This window comes from Lepus europaeus, chromosome 16 (genome assembly GCF_033115175.1).
Source record: "Lepus europaeus isolate LE1 chromosome 16, mLepTim1.pri, whole genome shotgun sequence".
In the NCBI taxonomy this organism is placed as follows: Eukaryota; Metazoa; Chordata; class Mammalia; order Lagomorpha; family Leporidae; genus Lepus; species Lepus europaeus.
This window is the reverse complement of record NC_084842.1, coordinates 39,997,574-40,005,099: the sequence shown is the minus strand read 5'-3', so window position 1 is coordinate 40,005,099 and position 7,526 is coordinate 39,997,574. Positions and strand designations below refer to the sequence as shown.

The 7,526-nt window shown below is 39.4% G+C and overlaps 1 pseudogene; it reads right to left on the bottom strand.

Moving 5' to 3' along the window:
* Window positions 1–5,701: 5,701 nt before the first annotated feature.
* Window positions 5,702–7,233, bottom strand: LOC133775267 (protein phosphatase 1B-like; annotated as a pseudogene).
* Window positions 7,234–7,526: the final 293 nt, after the last annotated feature.

Below are 7,526 nucleotides of genomic sequence, written 5' to 3'. Positions count from 1 at the left end.
TAAAGGAAGGAAACCTCACAGCAAAAGATCACAGGAAGCTCAATTTCTCTTTGACATAGAATTAAACTCTGATGCTCTGTTAAAGCAATGTGTTAAAGTAATCTATTATGTTCTCTTGATGTCTGTTAAATTCTAATTGTTCAAAAACAGCTGAATTTTTATTAAGAGCTATGGGTTATTTAAATATGTGCTTTTTTCAAAAATTTGAATATCTGCTGCTCATAAAACTAAAGCGTTGTTGGTTCTGTGTTTAGCTGTCCTCCTATAGGTTCCTATGGACTTTTTCCAGCCACTTTTATTGTATTCAGTACTTTGGGATGGCTCTGTAAACAGATGAAGCCAATAATGTATTAACAGTACCAACTGAGAGAAAGTATGGTTAACTGAGGTTACTAAAAAGAAAAAGCAATTCAAATCAATTGGCAATCTACAAAAAGAGTTAAAGATTTTAAAAGCTATTATTAAAATTGATATATTGGTCTATTATGCTATATTATATGTGTGTACATATGGTATGTCCACATGGGGAAATTTTATTAAGAGTTTTATTTTAAATGGCTTATAGATAAGATTGTCCATAAATTTAAGCTGCTAAAATCAATCAAAGATACATTTTAATTTGTGGGACCTGAATCTGTGTATCATATGTTTTAGACTTGTTGGTAGAAAGAAACTAAAAACATTTTAGATGGTTGTGCTTAAGTTTACTGGCTAAACAAACTACACCATGTTAGATAGTTAAGAGGTGTTTTCAAATACATGATTCTTAAAATTTATAGAAGGCATTGGACCTTCTGGTAAATGTTTTCTTAAGTTGTTATCTAATGGTTGAAATGGTTTGCTAAGTATTCATGTGATATTGCTATTGTCAGCAAGCGATCTAGGACTTGCTCCCTCATTTCTCTATTCTAAGCCCAACTTGTTCTTTCATTTCTCTATTCTCTTCAAGGTAGGAAACTAATTCTATTATGAAGGAATCTGTAGGATGCACAATTTAATCTTTAGACCTTATAAAAGAGATGGCTAACATTTTTCTGCAATAGCATAGCCAAAATAAGAACTCAAATAATAATCTCATAGCTAGATTCACTTCGCCATCAGCGAAGTATACAGTAAGTAGAAAAAACCTCCCTTTCAGACCAAAGGGAAAGAAAGTTTTAAAGTGAGAATATAATTTTCCTCATGGGCATTGTCTACCTTAGAAAAACTACTACAGAACATGCCTGTGACTATAGACTTGTAGTTCAGGCCACCGAAGATTAGAGATGGGACATGGGCACTCCCTTGACTTGCATCCTCTGGTCTGCTTTAACACAAACCAGGAGGAAAAGAAAGCTAGGCATCAGAAGCAATGGGTGGCAGGCCTATTAATGGCTGATCTGTACAGTGATCTGCCCTCAAGGAGACCCAACAGGCCAGTCCACTGCAGTGGCTTTCAATGTGGTAAGCCTGGGCTTCAGCAGAAGTCAGCTTGTGAAGAGCCCTGGCAGCTCTGCCAAGAGTTGGATCACTGGAAATGGACCTGCCCTGGAGTCGAAGGATGCCCAGGTCAGAGCCACAGATCTTATTGGCTCTAAGCTGAAAAGCCCTTCACTCAGCCCAACTTCCAAAGTGACCACTGCAGCTGAGGGGATGGTCAAGTAGGGTCAGCAACATTGCAGGCAGAACTGTAAATTTCTTGTTAGAGATGCCCCCTGCCTTTACCTGGCCAGCTCTCCTCCCAGGCCAGCCAAGTAATGAAAGTCAACAGAGTGCCTTCCCCTAGGAGGTTCACACCTCCCTTAGGATATACCCCACGTGAAGAGATAGATAGGTCTGGGCCTCTGAATTTACAAGGCCTAAAGCCCACCAGATTATTATCAAGCCCCTTCTATCAGGTTCTATTTGCCTCTCAATCAGAAAACTTCATTGTAGCTTAGACAGCACCTTTCTTAGCTCCTCTAATAATGACTCTGTCCTTTGTTCTAGGCCCTGTCTAGTGCACTTGGGCCTCATTCCTTTGTAATCATAACCTCTACTCTACCACCAATGGCTCTACTCCCAACATGTGTGTACTGATGGTCCTCTTCCCCACTTAATGCTGTATAATTGTTCAAACCTGGTAAATGCCACTCTTAGGATCATTGGTTACTATCCTCACTCTGTCTTTTATGACCTTGTCTAAATATGATCAGAGTCGGTGAACTTGGAAGGCTTCCATAGCCTTGGCAACTCATGACGACAGCCTAGGATGGTTACTGGCGCCATAAACTAGAGTGTCAATTTGTTGGGTCAACAACAGGAGCCACTGTGCACTTGCTCCTCATGTGGGATCTCTGTCCTTAATGTGCTGTACATTGTGATTTAATGCTATAACTAGTACTCAAACAGTATGTTTCACTTTGTGTTTCTATGTGGGTGCAAACTGTTGAAATCTTTATACTAAATTGATCTTCTGTATATAAAGAGAATTGAAAATGAATCTTGATGCAAATGGAAGGGGAGAGGGAGCGGGAGGGGGGAGGGTTGCAGGTGGGAGGGAAGTTATTGGGGGGGGGGAAGCCATTGTAATCCATAAGCTGTACACTGGAAATTTATATTCATTAAATAAAAGTTAAAAAAAAATAAATTGGAAATGGCATAGAAAATTAATTAATTAAAAAAAAAACAGATTGCTATCAAAGATTTCAGCCTAAAAAACTGGAAAAATTAAGTCATCCTTAACTGAGATAGAGAAGACATCAGGAGGAGCTGATCTGGGGGCAAAGATTAGCATCTGTGCTTTGGACACATGAAGGCTGAAATGCCTAGGAGACAGCCATGTGGAGATATCACATTGGCAGCTGGATAAAAGCAGCCACAGTAAAGATACAGATTATACATATTATTTTATGAGAGCTACTATTCGTTATAATGAGTGACAATGTTGGCAAATATGTGATTTCAACCCAACAGTTGTACTAACTCCCTCTCCATTAAGTACCTTTCTACCTGGTAGCAGGAGCTGAATAAAGACATTTGTTTTAGCTTGCAATTCTGCCCCAGAAAAGTTTGAAAAACACTTTGAACACATCATTACTGAACGTATATGCTCTTACAAAATTATGAAATTAAGACTAAGCTGTGTCTTTACAAATTTAGCTTTAAAGAGAAGAGTAACTAGATTCCTGTCTAGCCATTGAATTTTCATGTTGGGTATTTGCATATGGCCACATGTAACTTATTGATATTATTTTGTATTGCAAGAATAAGATTTACTATGGACAGTATATACTATTATAAATTATCATATAAACCCCTGTAATACTAACTTTAGGGTCTTTTAAAATTGGCAAAACAAAAGTATGTAAAATAAAATAAACAAAAGAAATTATTGCTCATTCTGTCAGTGTAACAATCTATTTGAAATGCATTTTAAGAACCAGCCATACATATGCAGTATGCCAACTCCCTATTATCCTCAAGTAGATTATTTGCAGGTTTTCTGCAGTTTCGTGACCTGTGTCCTCTAAGGGAAAAGGGAATTGCAAGTTGAATATCTGTGGGTATCAAAGTGCTTCCTAAAGGGCGTTCTCATTGATTTCAGGACTTTTGATCGTTTATAATGTTTCACCTCTTTAGCCTGCTACTTTGCATAATCAAGGGCAGTGAGGGAAGGAGCTTGCTGCAGGCAACTTGATGGGTTCCAGAAAAACTAACTCTGTGGAGGTCATGCTTTCTTCAGAATAAGAAATCCCAATTAGATTTTTTGGTAACAAAAAATGTTCTATTGATTTTCATTTTTATGAATCCATGTTTTTCATATATTGATTGCCATTGTTAGTCTTTCATATTAAATGGCAGTTTACCTATACCTTAAATTACAGTGTTGTGCTTGAGTAGCCTCTTTGTAAGTTTACATTAAAAAAATTAGCTCTATTGAGATGTAATTCACATATCATGCAATTTACCCATTAATATTTTATTATTTTCACAGAGTTATGCATAGCAATCACCACAATCTAATTTTAGAACATTTTCATCCCTACTAAAAGAAACCTAATAACTACCAGTGGTCACACTCCATCTCTCCTCTCCACATCAGCTCCAGGCCACCACTAATCTACTCTGATTCTGTGAATATGCCCATTCTGTATACTTCACATGGGTGGAATCATACAACATATGGTCTTTGGTCAGTGGCTTTTTTCACATAGCATAAAGTTTTCAAGGTTCATCCACTTTGTAGCATTTATTAGTGTGTACTTCATTTTGTTATATTGATGCATAATAGTATTCCATTGCACTAATATGCCACATTTATTTCATCCATGCTTCAGCTGATGGCCAATTGGGTTGTTTCCATTTGTTTGTCTATTATAAATCTCTAAACATTTGTATATATATATATATTTTTTTTGACAGGCAGAGTGGATAGTGAGAGAGAGAGAGACAGAGAGAAAGGTATTCCTTTTTGCCGTTGGTTCACCCTCCAATGGCCGCTGCGGCCGGCGCATCGCGCTGATCCGAAGCCAGGAGCCAGGTGCTTCTCCTGGTCTCCCATGCAGGTGCAGGGCCCAAGCACTTGGACCATCCTCCACTGCTTTCCCGGGCCATAGCAGAGAGCTGGCCTGGAAGAGGGGCAACTGGGATAGAATCCGGCGCCCCAACCGGGACTAGAACCTGGTGTGCTGGCGCCGCAAGGCGGAGGATTAGCCTGTTAAGCCACAGCACCAGCCGACATTTGTGTATATGTTTTATATGGGTATGTGATTTCACTTCTTCTGAGAATATGTTTATATAGGAGTAGAATTCCTGGGTCATGTGGTAACTAATCATTTGAGGAACTGCCAGTGTGTAAGTTGACTTTTATTATTATTTTTTCTATAAAATTATTCCAAATTACACAAAACTTCTGTCTTAAAAGCTGAAAAACTATAGAAACCCACATGTAAAATAAAAATCGCAATTTACAATATAAAGGCAACTCTCATCATTTAAAAGAATTTGCAGCAGTGAGATGTCAAAGCAAATTATCAATAGCCATAAATCAATCCATTTGGTTTCAAAAGATTTCTTGTGAGAGTTGAGGATGTTATAGACAACAAGCATAAAATTGGTAAGAGCTTATATTATTGCCAAATACACTTTATATTGAAGCACGGTAATATTACAATTTGGACATTATTGGAGAACCTACTATGGTAATACAGGTAAAATTGGGGGAAAATTAAATAATAATTAATAATGAATACGTGTCCTATAGTAAATTGCTCAGATGAAATTCCAAGCCACAGAGCTGCAAAAGGTTTCCAACTTGGTGAATGGAAAAAAGGAACAGGTCATATAATTCTTTACTCTTACAGGCTTATAGGTTTGTGTGTTTTGATAAAAAAATGTATCTTAGAGTATAGCTAACTGTATTCCTATGCACCTCAGGCACATTTATTGATTTGTGTTAAAATAACCCCATTGGTTTTTAGGGCCAGAAGTTCAACACAGATGTAACCAATATGCCTGAGGTTGGCAAAACATACTGTAGTACAGGCAATGCTACAAATAACAATTATTAGAAAACACAAAAATGAACAAATGATGGGGAATGCTAATGATTTTCTGCTCATGTATCACAAAACATTGAGAGTCCACAAGAGTGGTTTTCCCTTGTATTGAATAAAATTGTAATTATAAGTTTTTTGCCTCCAATTTCTAGAATCAAAAGCATTTTAGAATATTTCTAAGGCTACCATGGGTCTTCTAGATCTCCAGCACCCCCACTGCTTTCTCTGTGTGGATTCAGTCTATTGTAAACAGGTTCAATGACATTGTGCTTGCCAGCGAGACCTCCCCCAGAAGACAAATTTGGGATATTTTTTGCAGACAAGATGCCGTGACATGGGCAAGATTAGGTATTCCTTCCTCACCAAATTTCTTTCTTTCTTTCTTTCTTTCTTTCTTTTTTTTTTTTTTTTTTTTTGACAGGTAGAGTGGACAGTGAGAAAAAGAGACAGAGAGAAAGGTCTTACTTTTCTATTGGTTCAAGCTCCCAATGGCTGCTGCGGCCAGCGCACTGCGCTGATCTGAAGCCAGGAGCCAGGTGCTTCTCCTGGTCTCCCACGTGGGTGCAGGGCCCAAGGACTTGGGCCATCCTCCACTGCACTCCCGGGCCACAGCAGAGAGCTGGACTGGAAGAAGAGCAACCAGGACAGAATCCAGCGCCCCGACCGGGACTAGAACCTGGTGTGCAGGCGCCGCAGGTGGAGGATTAGCCTAGTGAGCCGCGGCGCCCACCCGCCTCACCAAATTTCTCCATAATTTCTTCAACCTGCGGCTCCAGGTGTTTATCCAATTCTGAATCTTTCTTCATTGCTTCATCTGAGACCTTGGGGGCATTTGAAAAGCAAACTAGTACAATACTCATGCTACTCGACTTCCCTCATGTAAACAAGTGTCCACTACTCAATTGGACACATTTTCCAGGTGATCAGATACCTCAAGCCTAGACTTCACAGATTCACAGAGCTCCTCATTATTCATAGCAACCTAGATCCCATCACAAGCCAAGAGGATAAATTCATCCTCTTCTGCCCTTAAAATTTCATAAACTTCAGGCTTTGGAGCAACAAGTTGTTCTGTTGGGCCCTTGCCATCAACATACTTTTAATCATAGTCCCCCAGAGCACCAGATACTGCTAATGAACCATTAACACTTTGTATCATTATGCTGCCTCCTGCATTTTGAATTCACTCATTTTTCTTTGGATTACAGGATTGTGATCCTGGGTAGAAAAACAGACATGTCTGTTTCTATAGAGAATGGCACATGAATCATTACAGTTAAAACAGACATGCTTAGGTGAAACCGTAACTCCCATGCAGTAGAACCACTCCTGTCCATCGCATTTCTGAGGTCTGAAAAGTTACTCACGTAGCCATCAAGTCTCAAAGACAGCTCTGATACCATTCTTGACATTTTCCACCGAAGGCTCAAGAGCAGATCCTGATTCTCCAGCTGCCCTAGAGTCTTCATTGGTAGTGATGTGTTCTAACAAATGTGTTGAGCAGTAGTTTGCCACTCGGATTCCAACATGACCATCATACACTGCAAAAAATGACCAGTCTTTCAAGGGGTTAGAAATACCCACAACAGCTGTGTGCACATCTTCCATCTCCACTCTCCATCCTTGCATGCTGCTCAGGCCATAATATAAACCATTTCCAGCACCCATGAGCATTATGTTTTCCAGTTTTGGGTTTGTCCAAAAATGCACCCATGTTTAGTAATGAAAGTGCGCTCTGCCCCACACAGCCCGAGCCTTAGTGGCTCCCTTTCCTTAACAGTCCAAATGGTGGCTCAAACTCTCAGTTACTGGCTTTCTGTGCATGTCCGTCATGGAACCAATTTCCAAGTCCTTTACACAGGTGTTTCTTTTTAAATGAACACACAAAAGGCTGGGAGGTAAAAGAAAAGTGATTGGCTAGTCTTCAAAAATGGTCAACCCCCAACTGAGCACCAAAGGGGAAACCTGTTGAAGTGAAATGGACACTATAAGAAACAATGACCTGAT